Below are 17,522 nucleotides of genomic sequence, written 5' to 3'. Positions count from 1 at the left end.
TACAGCTGAAAATAGAGGCAACTCCCATAGCCAGACATCTGACTTTGACACCTGCCTTTGAGAGTCTGTCTCACCTCATTTCCTGAACCAGCATACCATATTGAGGACAGCCATTACTTAAAGGAAAATGCATGAACCAGTCCTCGATATTCTGGCAGTCTGCTGTAAGGCCTTCTCATAGAAACTGATAGATATGGGAGTTCAAGGCACAAAGGAACAAAGGATTATGGGAAGAGGAAAGTCTTTTTCAGAAAGTCACATTTGTCAAGGATCAGTGTTGGAGATGACTGTTCTTTTTCATACATATGATGTATATTTATATTACGTATTTCGATACCCCAGAGCTCCTTGACCCAGGTCAGGATTAAGTGTGTATTTATGAATTTTTGTTAAAAATCTGAATAACAGGCTGGTTAAGTTTGACATTGATATTATTTTTTTTAGCAGTGCTACTTGAAAAGAACTCCAAATCCCAGCAGGCTTTGGGACCACTTCACTGCTGGAGTGCCCTGGGTTCTGCCAAGGGTTGCTAGAAAGTTACCTATTAAGACAGATGATTTAAAAGGATGCAGATAGACAAAGAGGGACTGTGCTTTCTCCTGTGTTCATTTCCCTTCAATACTCCTCCAAACCTCCTCCTCCTTTTTTTGCCATTTATTTTTCTCGATTACAAACAACTCTCTAAAGGATTACAGCCCTTCACTGTTTATGTTTGGTTGGAAATAACCATCATGAAGCACTCTCCTTCCATTACAGATCATCCATTATGATTAAGGTAAGATAAAATTTACATCTGCTCCAGAGTGCTGTTCACTTGGGCATTTTTACTCACTATGACCTGCATCTGGAAACTGGATTGTTTTTAGTCTGTCTTTCTGTATGTTTGTTATGTATTAATTGTATCATTACTATGGGTGTTTATTTGTATTGTTACCATTTTTTTTAACATATTCCTATTTTTGTTAATACAGCTTCAGTGTTTCCTGTCTTTGGGGGGTGGATGTGCTTGCTGAACCAAGCTGTGGGTGTTCCTGGTATTCCCAAATAAAACAAATAACACGCTACTTATTAGCATGAATCTGAGTGCCCCTTGACTGCCACAAACCATGAGGAACAGCAAGCGATGCAGAATCAGTTGAATCTCCACAAAGACAGTTTTGAAAACTTGAAATTTGCTAACTAGTTTTAGTGATTTGTATTATTTCTTCCTTTTTAATTTACGTGGCACTTCCCTTCTTTTTTAAGCCTGCATAAGTTGGGTTCATGCCCAAATGTCTGTTAATGGCATTTTCATTTGAGAGCCATAATTCACTCAGCTCTCTGCCACTTTTAGTATTAGCACTGAATCTTACTTGCACCGTGCCCCAGTTGAACTTGTATGTGTATACATGGGTCTTTCCTTTTGACAGCATTGCAATATTCTTCTGTACATGTTGCAAATGTTTTAGATGCTTGTCCCACATATACAGCTGGGTATGCACTGCATGGTATAGTGTGTTTTCTGTCTCTGCTGATATATAAAAAGGGCAGACAAGAGAAGAATCAATGCATTTGAGTTTTGGTAATGGAGACATCTGCTACACGCTCTGTGGAAGACCAGAATAATGAACCAAGCAGTTCTGGAATGGATCAAACCGAAATTCTCACTGTAGGCAAAGATAACAACATTTACATATCAAGCAAGTCACTTGAGAAGGCGTCATGCTTAGAATGGTCAGTTGGAAAAGAGGAAGAAGCCACCCAAGAACTTGCTGGCTGGATACCATCAAGGAAGATATTGGACTGAACTTAGAAGAATTGAAAGAAGTCATGAGAAATCAGAAGACATGGAAAACTTTGATCTATAGAGTGGCCGAGAGTAGTACTGGAATGAATGGTTAAACTAAACAAATTAATAATATAATACACACTCACACACACACACACACACACACACACACCCACGCACACACACACATACATACATACATATATACTGTATATATACACGAGGTGAGACACAAAAATAACCAGACTGGGTTTGGGGCTCTCCTGAAAAACCATCTGGTGAATCATAGAACTATATCCCCTCTTACACGCCCTCTCAAACTGCTGACCAGCTATGTATATCCTATGAATAGCCCAGTCAGTACTTGCACAACAATTGCTGCATGAGTTGCCGCTATAATGTTTGGTGGAAAAATCAAACAGAGAATCAACATCAAATTTCTTGCAAATTTCTCTTTTTTCTGTAAAGCAGTTTTAGACTGACAAAAACATTCCTGTCCTTGATCATCCTCCTTTTTCGCCCGATTCAGCTCCCTGTGATTTTTACTTGTTCCTGAAAATCAAAAGTGACCTGAAGGGAACACATTTTTCTTTAATGGATGAAGTGAAGACAAGCCTGTTGAACAGTTTCAAGCAAGAAGTCTGTATGGAGCGGTGTAGAGATCGGGAGGTGGAGTATATAGAAGGTGACAATGTTTAGAATGCTGTAATTCATCAATAATTTTTTTTTTTTTTACCAATCCGGTTAATTTTGTGTATCACCTTGTATGTATATATATATATATATATATATATATATAAAGTAAGCTGGAAGGCTGATCGGACCCTCAGAGGACACAGACGCCCCTGGGAAAACTCCTGAAACAGCTGACAGTCTACCTTCACATTGCTCCTTACCCTTCTTACTTGCGCTATAACTCGCAATAAACCTATCACACGGTACTCCGCTTACTTAAAAGCCTTGTACAGAGCCTGTCAGTTTTGGAATTGATTGTTTTGCTTCTCTCTCTCTCTCTCTGACATTCTCTGCTCCTGGCGGAACTGTCATCTCTGACTTGTCATGGAGCACGTTTAAACTTTTGAAAACAGATAAATGTTTGTTTGCAGTGCTTTGAATAAAGTTCCTGTTTTCTTTCTACAATCTACAATTTTCTACAACCTCCTGTGTCTCTGTGCAAATCTGTGACCCAAGCATGACAATATATATATATACAAACTGTAGTTCTTAAGCTGTTCTTTTTTTTAAGGTTGACCCAGTAAATATTTGATTAATTAAAGTGGCCCATGATTATAATACCCCCCTCTACACTATGCTTCTTTAATAATGTTAGAAAGGTACAAATTAAAATTATTTGAGTTGTCCTGTTGTGCCTACCAGCTCAATAGTTAGATTCATCATGCAGCTCCACAAATTCTTATAAACAGTAGGACACCTCCAGCTCTGGGGTTAATGGACATTTTTTTTAACAAAATATTAAGTGCATAAATTTAAAGTAACTTATTCATCATCAACACTACAATGCATGAGACCACTGGTAAGACCCCTGAAATGCTTGTATTGGGTAAGCAGCCTATGGGACTTCTCAAGTTTCTGATATCAACTCCCCCTTACCAGATACTGTACATCTTGATATAATTACATCAGTACTCACCTACAGTGTGAATCAGTGATAAGAGAAAGAGTTTTCTCCAAAAGTGCAGCATTTCATCTAAAATCAAATGAAAACTAAGAATAAGTGACATGTAACTTGTGTATAAAACAAAAATACAAAAGAGGACAACTGAAAAGCAAGATTATGTACAGATGGGCTTTGAAGCTACTACTGGGGAAGACTACAGGACAGCCACTGTTACACAGTCATGTTTGGTGACTAGAACTATTCTACCATGGAAGCCAATCATCATACATTTGATGTGTATTGTTAGCTTGGATTTTAGACTTTCTGTTTGGCAGAACCCCCACCTCACTTCCTCCATACTAATCCTCAGCTAAGCCCACCCAATGGGGTTGTGTACTGACCCTCCTCCCACCACTATGACTGCAACTCCATCACAAATTTGCTGATGACACCCCATGATAGGCCAGATAATATAAGAATACAGAGACTGAGTTGTCACCTTCTAGATCTATTGCCATTGCATCACTTCAAGTCACCAGCAGAATCATGTAGGTATTATCTTTTCTGGAAGGTTCTCTGTGCTCCACAAAGCTTCTTTCTTAATTATAATTGACCTGACAAAGGCACAGATGCAGTTCTGTAGAAGAAAAGACCACTGTCTCTCTCACTGTGTCTCTTTGCACCCTTTCTAATATTCATGAATGGCACTTATTTACGTTCAACTAAGATGTTACTGTAGCTCTATTCTTAGCTATCACCTGTTCAAGTACACAACTAAATTTGATTAGCAGCAGTTATATGACATAAGATGGCATCTCTGAAGATTTTCAAAATGCAAGAAGCTGCTGGAAGGACATCTATCTTAAGATTCGTAGCCTCCAGCTGATCTCATCCCTGCTTTGATGGGCACACTCAAACACCTATGATGTGAACTCTGATATAGCTAACTGAAGATACACATTGCCTTAAATTTCTGAAACATCTTTCTCTATATCTCTTCTTAGAGCTCTTGCATTTGAACACACCATGAAATCTCTTTGAACATCCATGTCATCAGCAGCTCTAAGGTCAACTCTGTGCCAGTGGATGAACCCGTAAGCAAAATTCTTGACTTGAACATGCACTAACAGTACTAATTCACAAAGATGCAGCCACTTTATTATAGTCTGATACCATCAAAACCATTTGCACTGTGCCATGATAAATTAGAACTCAAAACAGCCATTAAACAGGCACCTAATTACGTGATTTGTCTGTAACAAGTTCATAAAAGATGGTCATAAAAGATTCCTGGGCATCCTTAGTAGTTATATGCAGGCGGTTTCTGTGAAACTATCAATCAAAATGATTAATGACCTTTAAGCTCCGCCCCTTTTGGCTGACTGCCAGGACCCCTTCTGTCAAAATGATTAATGGCCTTTAAGCCCCGCCCCTTCCGTGACACACATCCGGTCCCCGCCCCCTTCGGGAACGCTTGTCCGGTCCCCACCCCGCCCTTTCCGTGACGCACGTCCGGTCCCCGCCCCTCCCCTCTGATTGGTGGATTTGAATGATGCATACCGCCCCCTGTCGGTGGATTGGTGATGCACATTCGGTCCCCATCCTTGAGCCCCCCTTCGCCTGCTCGGTTCTCCTTTCTGTCAAAGGCCGTTTGATGGATATCTGCATCCTCCTTGAACCCACCACCACCCCCCATCACCTGCTCGGATCTCCTTTCTGTCAAAGGCCGTTTGATGGATATCTGCATCCTCCTTGAACCCACCACCACCCCCCTTCACCTGCTTGGTTGTCCTTTCTGTCAAGAGCCGTTTGATGGATATCTGCCCCTTCCTTGAGACCACTACCACCCCCCTTCACCGGCTCGGATCTCCTTTCTGTCAAGAGTCGTTTGATGGATATCTGCCTCCTCCTTGAACCCACCATCACCACCCCAACCACATTCCAACCCCCACCTCCCGAGGGCAAGCCCAGACATGCCCAGGGGCATCCCCCTCTCCCGAGAACATGTTCAGGCCTGTTCCATCATTCCAAGCAACATGCCCTCGGTCAGGCAGCACCTGTTGGCTGGCCCCACCACTTCTGAAAGTGCTGTATAAAAAAGCGGCTCATCTTCTTCGATTCTATCTATGATTTTAATATTAACACGAAAATAAAATATCTCTCTACCCCTTTGCTTTTTTTATCTAAGTCCAACAGCTTTCCATTTTACAGACAGACTGCAGTAAAAACAGCTTTAGCAGTGAAGCAGGTTTACTACAGAGAAAGCCCTAAGGGCATGGTCTCAGAGCGACAAGTAGAAATGTCTAAGCGTCCAGCATTCGAATCTTCCATTTCACAGAAAGACAAGCAGCCCCGATCTCTCGCTACACACCGAGATTCTCTGAGCTGACAGGAGCTGCGCGTGCTGGCCAGGACCATGTCCGTTCACGCGTGCTGGAAAGCTGCTAGGTCCCAACTCTGAGGAATTCTTTGCATTCTTTGAGAGCGAGGTTATAGAAAGGGGGGTGATTCACACCCCAGCTGCCAGATACGGTGCAAGCCGGTAGCTGACACCATAATGTGCATCAAATAGACTCCAATATACATCTCCCGTTTAAAATTGGCTGACAAAATGGCACGTATCTGTTTTTATAAATTACATTTCAAAAAAGAATTCCTGCTTTTTACATTAAAGAGATCACGGTAGGGCATATTTTTGATTATTATATGCGCCAAATGAGTATGTTTAAAAAAACGGATGGCAGAATCCTTATATTTTATCCTTAATATTAATGTTTCCAAGTTGATTCTCACGGTAACTCCCTTTTTAAAAATGACAGCTGTTTAAAACGAGAGGGGCTGGGGTTTTAAATTTAAAAATGCTCATAGGTTACCATTAATTATTATGTTCAGCAATAGTGGTTCTTTCTGTTTACCGAAACGGGTAATCCCTTCAATTTGTTTTTGTCTCGGTGTCTGGAAATACAAAGAGAGCCCCTTCTCTGAGAATATTCAGAAGTGGCTTAAAAACGCAGAAAGAGATTGTATGCATTTGCTCTGACATAATAACATGTCCGTATTCTGAACTACATAGAGAAGGGCCCGCTTGTGAAATGCGTACTCTTTTAAAACGGAATCCCGCTGTAACCATTTGTTTCCTGTACGAATCTGCCTGTTTTTAAAAGTCTGAGGTAACAAAACATTTTTACTTTATAAATTCTCATTTGGATAGCCAGTTGGAGACAGCCTCCAAGGATGAACAAGGACCAGGAGCTTAATGCAACTGTGTTTTCATTCCTCTAAATGAAATGTAATTATTTTAATACAGCCTATAGTAGCCCCAAAGTCCGGATGATTTTTAGACGTATCAAGTGTATTGTTGAATAATGGGGATAAATGAATAGTATAAGATGTACCTGTATGTATGAGATTATATCTTAATACACAGGGAACCTGAAACCCGGTTGTCTGTTTCTATTTGCATCTTTAAAAAGTTTGTATACATTTTTCTGTGGTACCTGTTTCTTTTTTTCACAAACGTCAGGTATCTTTGTAAGACGCTCGTATAAAGTTTTACTTTTGCCTCGGAGCTCAAATCACCGCATTCGAGTATGAATTTCATTTGTTTATTCAGTTCCATTTCCGTAGCGTTCCGCTGCATTGTAGCCTTTTGTTTTTGAGGGACTAGGCACATCTTGCGTGTGTATTCATATTTATCCTCTCGAACCTATTAAACTAGTAATGAAAGGAATGGCCGTGCTTATGATGATGATTTTAAATTTTTTTCTTAGCTCATTTCTATAACATAGGAGCCTTTTGACAAAGGAAAACGTTGTAAATACACTTGTGCATTTAAACGGAGCTTTATAAGAAAGCAGGTTACACACCTTATCCCAGTTTTGTACGTGCATTTAAAAATACTCACTGTTACACTAGCACAAAATGTTGATATTTTCTGTCTACTCAAAAACTAAAATTATTTCTGTTAACACAGGGGATAATTAGAAAACATTTTACTATTTTTAATTAAAAAGTTAAAAAACAGAAAAGCTCAATTATGATTTTTGTTTTGTCATGGGAGGGTCCTAGGGTGACACTTACCGAAGTTCATTGAACTAAAATCATGTTTTTAAAATCAGCAGCTTTAGTTCATGCTAGTGACATCATAAATGGGAGTCAACAGCTCAGCACGTTTGTATAGCTCACAAAATAGCAGAGCTAATTACTCTTTCTGCTTAAACTAATTATCAAATATTCAGGTAATTCTTAATTAAACACTAAAGCATTAGTGAACAAAATACATTTTCAGTAGCCAAGTAAAATGACCAGTTGCTTTAACATGAAAATAAAGCCTCTTTAGAAAATAAAGCATCTTTGTAAAGGTCCAATTTTAAAACATTATAAGAAAAATCCTTGTTTCCAAAAGAGTTTTGCCCATTTTTCCAACAGGCTTCTTGACTGATCTTTGGAATCATCAGGGCCTTTCTGATCACATCTACCCAAACATAGCATATAACTTAATTTCTGTACTGTACTCATTTTAAATGATAATAGCTAGTATAAAGTCCCTAAAGGAACTGGAGACATCTGATATCTTCTATCATATATCTTTTTTTTTTTTGCAAGCCCAAGTAATTCAGATTCTGCTCACAACACAAATATACGGTTATTTTTCTCAAATGGACAAATCTTTGTCAGGCTAATCATGAAAAAAAATAAAAATCAGATTTTATTCTCATTACAGTTTATTTGCATATTTTATTATACCTACTTAACTTTTATCGACATTTATCTTATCTCTATATTTATTTTTTGCTAGTATCAGAATGTAGTTTAAGTTAATTTGTTTTGGGTTCAATAGAGGTATTTTTCATTTTTTCACATCTTCGCGCCCCCTAGGTTGGGTCCGCCCCAACAGTTTGACAGCCACTGTTGTAAGGGTTTATTTGTAAAACACTCTGGGGCACTTCAAGCTAAATTAGATTCCCTCAGATATTCAGCTGTCCGTTGGTGTTCCATTTTTGTTATAAATTGTATTTAGTCTCTCTTTATTTACTAAACATTTTATACGATGATTAGAAAACAGTTATCTTGTTCACGCTTTAATTTAAATCAGCATTTTCATCGACAGGTTATAATCACTTTGGTACGCAGGGTGCTTTGTATAATACAAAGTTTTAGAAATTCTATTAATGCTTGGTAAGAGCCTTCCATTTTACATCAGTTATGAGCCCCTGAAAAATAAGAATGGTTACAGTATGTTATATGAGCCTATACACTACAGGGCTGATGATTAGGCTTATTTTGGACACGTTAGGCAATTCAGGAAGGAAAATCTTTTAGTGAATATTTACATAATATCTATTACTAGCAAAATACCCACACTTCGCAGCGGAGAAGTAGTGTGTTAAAGAGGTTATGTAAACATATATATACATATACATATATATACATATCTACATATACACATATCTACATATACATATATATACATATATACATACATACATAGTGCGTTGTAACACGGGCTGTGATTGTTACATGGGAGGGAGACGACAAATCACAGCTTCCCGCTTTCTAATCGGGTCTGTGATTGGTGCTTTGACTGATGCCCAGATCCCACAGTATCCCACAGTCCCCCTTAGGAGAGGCGTTAGGCAAGTGTAATTGAATAGTGGTGCTGCAAGTTTAGCTTTACACCTGTTTTTAAGGCTTATTGACTGAAAGGGGCTTTCATGAATAAAGTTAGGGCTTTGTTACAGGATACACCCTCCACAAGTTAAGGAAGTAAAAATAAAGGTATATATTTCTGTTTTATTTAAACCTTTTAAGTTTGTATGCGGGCGGTATGGTCATTGGTCATTGAATAGTGGCGCGTGATTGAATAGCGGCGCTGCAAGATTAGTTTCTTTTCAATAAAGTCAGGCGTTAGGCAAGTGTCATAGAATAGCGGCGGCGCTGCAAGTTTAGTTTCTTTTCAATAAAGTCAGGCATTAGGCAAGTGTCATAGAATAGCGGCGGCGCTGCAAGTTTGGTTTCTTTTCAATAAAGTCAGGCGTTAGGCAAGTGTCATAGAATAGCGGCGGCGCTGCAAGTTTGGTTTCTTTTCAATAAAGTCAGGCGTTAGGCAAGTGTCATTGAATAGCGCCGCGTCAGTGAAGAGCGGCGCTGCAAGTTTAGTTTCTTTTCAATAAAGTCAGACGTTAGGCAAGTGTCATTGAATAGCGGTGCGTCATTGAAGAGCGGCGCTGCAAGTTTAGTTTCTTTTCAATAAAGTCAGACGTTAGGCAAGTGTCATTGAATAGCGGTGCGTCATTGAAGAGCGGCGCTGCAAGTTTAGTTTCTTTTCAATAAAGTCAGGCCTTAGGCAAGTGTCATAGAATAGCGGCGGTGCTGCAAGTTTGGTTTCTTTTCAATAAAGTCAGGCGTTAGGCAAGTGTCATTGAATAGCGGCGCGTGATTGAATAGCGGCGCTGCAAGATTAGTTTCTTTTCAATAAAGTCAGGCGTTAGGCAAGTGTCATTGAATAGCGGCACTGCAAATTTAGTTTCTTTTCAATAAAGTCAGGCGTTAGGCAAGTGTCATAGAATAGCGGCGGCGCTGCAAGTTTGGTTTCTTTTCAATAAAGTCAGGCGTTAGGCAAGTGTCATAGAATAGCAGCGGCGCTGCAAGTTTGGTTTCTTTTCAATAAAGTCAGGCGTTAGGCAAGTGTCATTGAATAGCGCCGCGTCAGTGAAGAGCGGCGCTGCAAGTTTAGTTTCTTTTCAATAAAGTCAGACGTTAGGCAAGTGTCATTGAATAGCGGTGCGTCATTGAAGAGCGGCGCTGCAAGTTTAGTTTCTTTTCAATAAAGTCAGGCCTTAGGCAAGTGTCATAGAATAGCGGCGGTGCTGCAAGTTTGGTTTCTTTTCAATAAAGTCAGGCGTTAGGCAAGTGTCATTGAATAGCGGCGCGTGATTGAATAGCGGCGCTGCAAGATTAGTTTCTTTTCAATAAAGTCAGGCGTTAGGCAAGTGTCATTGAATAGCGGCACTGCAAATTTAGTTTCTTTTCAATAAACTCAGGCGTTAGGCAAGTGTCATAGAATAGCGCCGGCGCTGCAAGTTTAGTTTCTTTTCAATAAAGTCAGACGTTAGGCAAGTGTCATTGAATAGCGGCACTGCAAATTTAGTTTCTTTTCAATAAAGTCAGGCGTTAGGCAAGTGTCATAGAATAGCGGCGGCGCTGCAAGATTAGTTTCTTTTCAATAAAGTCAGGCGTTAGGCAAGTGTCATTGAATAGCGACACTGCAAATTTAGTTTCTTTTCAATAAAGTCAGGCGTTAGGCAAGTGTCATTGAATAGCAGCGCGTCAGTGAAGAGCGGCGCTCCAAGTTTAGTTTCTTTTCAATAAAGTCAGGCGTTAGGCAAGTGTCATAGAATAGCGGCGTTGGTTTCTTTTCAATAAAGTCAGGCGTTAGGCAAGTGTCATAGAATAGCGCCGGCGCTGCAAGTTTGGTTTCTTTTCAATAAAGTCAGGCGTTAGGCAAGTGTCATTGAATAGCGGCACTGCAAGTTTAGTTTGTTTTCAATAAAGTCAGGCGCGCTTTGCAGCGGCGAAGTTCTGCTTTTAAATTTTTATTAAGAAGAAAAGAAAACCTTTGTAAACTGAGGAAAAATATACCAATAACAATTTGTTAAGGATCTGTTTTTTTGTGAAGCTGCCTTTACACAGCCTGTCCGCTGTTTTATAAACGAACGCCATATAAGGCCGTCCTTTCTCCTTCACAGTCAGTTCACGTGATTACGTGTGAGGCGTGATGACGCGATACACAACCCCCGCAACCCCGCCTCCCACGGCCAGCGAGCTGCCGTCCATTACTGTATATGGACAAAAAAGAGGTTCCAGTTATGACCGTTACGTTTTGAATTTTGAAATGAAACAATGCCTAACTTTTGTAAGTAAGCTGTAAGGAATGAGCCTGCCAAATTTCAGCCTTCCACCTACACGGGAAGTTGGAGAATTAGTGATGAGTGAGTGAGTGAGTGAGTGAGTGAGTGAGTGAGTGAGTGAGTGAGTGAGTGAGTCAGTCAGTGAGGGCTTTGCCTTTTATTAGTATAGATATGTGCTAACACAAGGATTCAAATTTTACTAAAACTGTGAGGTTTATTCTTTCTTTTAGGTAGACCATCTATCCTTGAAAATGGCTTTTCTTCTCTGTTTGTGAAAAAAGCACCCTTTGTTTTAGTAGCATTCAGGGTGAAGGGGATGTAAGTTTGAACTGTGATTCCAAGAGTCAACAAGTGTCTGCAATCTTGTTGAATACGAGTCAAAGGACCAGGATTTGTGTGGTGATCACAGTCAACGGCAGAGTTAAGCTAGACATTATTATTCCAAAATGAAACATTGACTCGCCCATATCACAAATTTAAGATAGTAAAAACTAAAATTTACAAATACTAAGTCGCAGAGGAGATTGAAAAACATATTAAGAACGGATCAACAAGGGATCACCCCAAAGCTCACAGCACACTACAGCTGAACCTACGTGTTTTGCAGTATATTATCAGTTAAACAGTCATCTGTTTAGACCGCTCCTCGGGGTTGCAAAGAGTTGGGGAAAACATTATTTAACATCTGAGAGTATGATGCTAATTAACATTAGCCTGCTATTGTTAGGACCTTATCCGTCACTAAAAGTTGGGCTTGTGTTCCTCCAGATTCAGGAAGAACATTAAAAAGTGGAGTTATAAAGAAGTTATTACAATTTGAAAAACTGTCATAAGGTATAAAAAAACATTGATATGGGGACAAAACCAGCATGAAAAGAAATCTTTTTGAAATAATAAGTATTTTTTGACGTGTGCAGTCTGGAATAGTCTGAAGATGTCTTAAAGAGTTAATTTTTAAATAAAACATAATAAAGATACTAAATATTAAAACTGAATAAAGCACAGAAGTAGCCTTTAATGATATCCATTAGTGGAGGGGGTCGATATCCATCAAATGGCTCTTGACAGAAAGGACATCCGAGCAGGTGAAGGGGGGTGGTGGTGGGTTCAAGGAGAATGCAGATATCCATCAAATGGCCTTTGACAGATAGGAGATCTGAGCAGGTGAAAGGGGATGGTGGTGGGTTGAAGGAAGGGGCAGACATCCATCAAAATGCCCTTGACAGAAAGGAGAACCGAGCAGGCGAAGGGGGGTTCAAGGATGGGGACCGGATGTGCGTCACCAATCCACCGACAGGGGGCGTTATGCATCATTCAAATCCACCAATCAGAGGGGAGGGGCGGGGACCGGACGTGCGTCACGGAAGGGGCGGGGTGGGGACCGGACGTGCGTCGCCGAAGGGGGCGGGGACCGGATGTGCGTTTGCGGAAGGGGCCGGGCTTAAAGGTCATTAATCATTTTGACAGAAGGTGTCCTGGCAGTCAGCCAAAAGGGGCAGGGCTTAAAGAAACCGCCCGCATATAACTACTACTATCCTTCATAAAGAGCAGGGTGCATCCCGATGTCCAGGCTAAATTGCCCTCCATGACAGAGACATTCTGGCCCCAATCATTCCCTGTCTCTCATTGACTCTTTCTCTCATCACTTCACCACCTAATGGCTCATGTGTGGTGAGTGTATTGGCACAAAAATGGCTGCCATCGCATCATCCAGGTGGATGCTACATATTAATGGGTTGAAGTTTCTCCATTTTCACTATGAAAAGAGCTTTGAGTAGTGAGAAAAGTACTATATAAATGTAAAGAATTATTATTGCTTATTATTATTATAAAACACATTGTAAGAAAAATAATTACATTTCAGAGCTTTTCTGTCAACTGATTCAACTGAATGCATGAGAGCTTTAAGTCACAGCACAAGGCTAAAGACTCCTACACCCACAGCTGTACATTTGATTAGAATGGAATGAAGGCGGGCACCCCAGCTGTCCATGAAACCAACTTCATCAAATCATATCATGTGAAGCCTGAAAACAAAGAAGATTCATTTATTAATGAACAATTATGTTCAGCCCAGTCAGGTCTGGCCGGTATTTTGGCCTTTAATCCCTGCAGATTTTTTTTTCTGCAGCATTAGTGCTTTTGTTTTTTCTGTCCTTCCTTTCATCTGGCCTTTTCACTAGACTCATCTTCAGAGACTTACATCATGACACTGTATATAAGAAAGCTACTCTTCTACTTGATATTTATCTGTTTTTTAACATCGTTATAGATTAATTTCTTTTTTCTTTCTTTCTTACGTGTTCTTTAATATTATTGCTTAATCTTAATGGTGTATTTCTTTTTTTTTAACGTTCTCTTTGACATCTTGTAAAGTACTTTGAGTGACATTGTTTATATGAAAATGTGATTTTGAAATAAACGTAGTTGTTGTGGAAGGTTTTGATGATTGGGATGTCAAATGTAAGATACAAAAGAGAAAAAACTAAATAAAAATGGATATATATAAAAATTATAATAAAATAATAAACTAAACAGCACTCAACAAACAAAGAACAGCTTCTACTGTGTTAAATGTTTGCGCCTCGTCCACTGTCTGCCTGTTCTTTTTTTAAATATATAAGGAATTATTGTACTTCCTATGTCCATCCATCCATTCCATCCATTATCCACCGCTTATCTGAGGTTGGGTCGCGGGGACAGCAGCCTAAGCAGGGAAGCCCAGACCTCCCTCTTCCCGGTCACCTCCTCCAGCTCCTCTGGGAGGACCCCAAGGCGTTCCAAGGCCAGCCAAGAGATATAATCCCTCCTGCGTGTCCTGGGTCTGCCCCGTGGCCTTCTCCCAGTGGGGCATGCCCGGAACACCCCCCCAAGGAGGCGTCCAGGGAGCATCCTAACCAGATGCCCGAACCACTTGAACTGATTCCTCTCAATGCAGAGGAACAGCGACTCTACTCCAAGTCTCTCCCGGATAACTGAACTCCTCACCCTTTCTCTAAGGGAAAGTCCAGCCACCCTGCAGAAAAAACTCATTTCGGCCGCTTGTATCCGCGATCTTGCTCTTTTGGTCACTACCCAAAGCTCGTGGCCATAGGTGAGGGTAGGAACGTAGATCGACTGGTAAATTGACAGCCTCGCCTTTTGGCTCAGCTCTCTCTTCACCACAACAGACCATTGCAGAGCCTGCATTACTGCGGATGCCGCACCGATCCAGCTGTCAACCTCCCGCTTCATTCTTCCCTCACTCGTGAACAAGACCCTGAGATACTTGAACTCCTCCACTTGAGGCAGTAATGTGTTCCCAACCTGGAGAGAGCATTCCATCCTTTTCCAGCTGAGAACCATCATAAGTTCATAAGTTATACGGACAGAATTTCTAGGAGCAGCCAAGGAGCGGAGGGGATCTTGTTCGGTGACCTCAGAATCTCGTCTCTGCTATTTGCGGATGATGTGGTTCTGTTGGCTTTATCGGACAGTGACCTCCAGCTCTCACCGGAGCGGTTCGCAGCCGAGTGTGAAGCAGCGGGGATGAGAGTCAGCACTTCTAAATCCGAGGCCATGGTTCTGCTCTCTCCGGGTTGGGAACACATTACTGCCTCAAGTGGAGGAGTACTTCCTATGTTTATCATTAAATGTTATTATTCCATATCTTAGAACAAGTTTTCAGATACAGAGAAAGACAAGTAAAATAAAGTGGAACTGTTACTAAAATGTCTGATTAATTACAGACAGGGTCAAAAGCAGGGCCAATAATTTATTAATTAACTTCAATCCATGCATTTTTTCTCTCTACATACCTTGTGCACTTACCACCTCATTATATTTATTTTGATAACAAAACAGAAAGTCTTGTATCTGATTTGTAAAATGAAAAAAGTTCAGTAGTAGTGAACATCCATCCATCCATTTTCCTAACCCACTTATCCAGGGCAGGAAAATAGGGAAGCTGGAACTTATCCCAGCAATCACTGAGCACAAGGCAGGTCAAACTCCATGACATGGCAGTAGTCCATAAATTGTTGCTGTACTGCAGTGTCATTGTTTAATCTATGTTAATGAAACTGAGTTTAACTCCATATGTTCTACAGAATTAAAGACAACATGCAAGTTGCTTTTTGTTTCTGAAGTTTAAAAGAAAACTGCAAACTTGCAACTGGAATGTTATCTTAGATACTGAATATTTAAGAGAAATTCTAGTCTGATATTCACCTCTGATTTTAACATTTTTCAACTCATATTGTAAATTATAATTAAATTTTACTTGAAAATGATTGAATCATTTTAATTTTATACACAAGTTTGAGGACATATTTCTTTCATTCCTGTCTGCACTTACATATGGTGTACTCATAATTTACCCTTAATGTTATGATTTGAAGGTCTTTTAATTTTTTTTCTGATCCTGCTCTGCATCATTCTGTTTCATGCTTCTCTTGGAGTTTTGTGTTATGGAAAATTCATTTTTTATTTGAATTTGTAAATAGGAGTGGAATTAGGAGATGGGTTTTAACATAATAACAGGTAAAGGTCATAGCTGTGAAGGTGTTTAATTAGTAAACAAGCCCAGGACATAAAACTAAAATGTACTGTGACAGAAAGAGACACCAGACATCGCAAAGGTTTGGGGCAGCCACCCGTATAATATATTCCTGACTGCAAAAGTAAAAAGGTTTGAGAAGCGAATAGTGTTACAAAACAGAGTCCCACAACAGAACTGTCCTCCAAAGGAGGAGAGTGGGGTCTTATACTGAAACCTGAGGAAGTGATGTCATCCTCGGGACCAGGACAAGAAGTAATGTTGTCCTCGGGGCCGAGACAGGAAACAATGTCGTACTCAGGGCCGGGACAGGAAGTCACTTGCTCTGAGCTGAGGCACCAGCTCCTGGTGGGATTTCCCGGGAAAGGTCTGCAGGAGACTTAGAAAGAGAATCAGTGCACCCCGCCTCCCCCTGGGCGGATGTGTTAATATAATACTCTAAGCCCTTCAGCTGCCCCCTATTCGCATGTGTGTGACAAGGCCCACCCTGGGCCTGCACCGAGAGATCATGTGCCCAAGAGAGGGCATCAGCATTGCCATGAAGAGACCCTTTCCGATGAACGAGCGAAAACTTGTATGGTTGCAGGTCAAGAAACCACCTAGTGACCCGTGGGTTCGACTTCTTGTGAAGGGCCATCCACTGTAAAGGCGCATGGTCCATCACCAGAGTGAACTCCAGGCCCAAAAGGTAGTACTGCAACTGTGTAATTGCCATTTAATCGCCATTTAATCGCCAAGGCTTCCTTCTCCACTACCGCATACCTGGTCTCCTGATTCAATAGTTTCCAGCTCAGGTACATGACGGGGTGTTCAACATCATCGACGCCTTGGCTCAACATGGCGAGTTGTCCGTCTGGAGTATAAATGGTAGAGAGAAGTTAGGGGCTGTTAAGATAGGTGCTGAAGTCAGAGCATGTTTCAAGTCACAGAATGCAGCTTCTGACTTGTCAGACCATACCACATTGTTGGGAGCTCTTTTCTTCATTTAGTCAGTCAAGGGCGCCGCTCTCTCAAGGAACCGAGGTACGAACCGAGAAAAGATCGGACCTGCCGCTTGTTTTGCGGACAAGGACATTTCAAAATGGTATCTAATTTTGATCACTGTGGTTTCACAATACCCACGCCCACAAGGTATCCCAAATATTTAGCCTCTCTCAGTCCAAAGAAACATTTCTTGGGACTTGATCCAAAGCCCGGCCTCTCCTAGTGTCCGCAATACCGCTGTGACCTGCTGTACATGTTCCTTCCACATGCTGGAATAGATGACAACATTATCAGGGTAGGCAACACTATATGCGTTATGGGGACGGAGCATTGTGTCCACCAGACGCTGGAAAGTCGCAGGAGCTCCGTGTAACCTGAATGGAAGGACACAATACTGCCAGTGTCTGCTAGGGGTGCTAAACACAGTCTTGACTTTCACAGACCCTGTTAAAGGAATCTGCCAGTACCCCTTTGTCATGTCAAGTGTGGTCAAGAAGTTTGCTTGACCCAGCCTCTCGAGGAGGTCGTCCACGCGTGGCATGGAATAAGGATCGAACTGGGAAACCTGGTTAAGCCAACGGAAGTCATTGTAAAACCTCCAACTGCTGTCGGGCTTACTAACCAAGACGATGGGGCTGGACCAGGGACTAAAGCTTTCCTCTATCACTTCTAATTCGAGCATTCGCTTGATTTCCAGTTCCACCT

The sequence above is a fragment of the Erpetoichthys calabaricus genome, chromosome 16, assembly GCF_900747795.2.
Source record: "Erpetoichthys calabaricus chromosome 16, fErpCal1.3, whole genome shotgun sequence".
Taxonomy (NCBI): Eukaryota; Metazoa; Chordata; class Cladistia; order Polypteriformes; family Polypteridae; genus Erpetoichthys; species Erpetoichthys calabaricus.
This window is presented reverse-complemented; position numbering follows the sequence as displayed.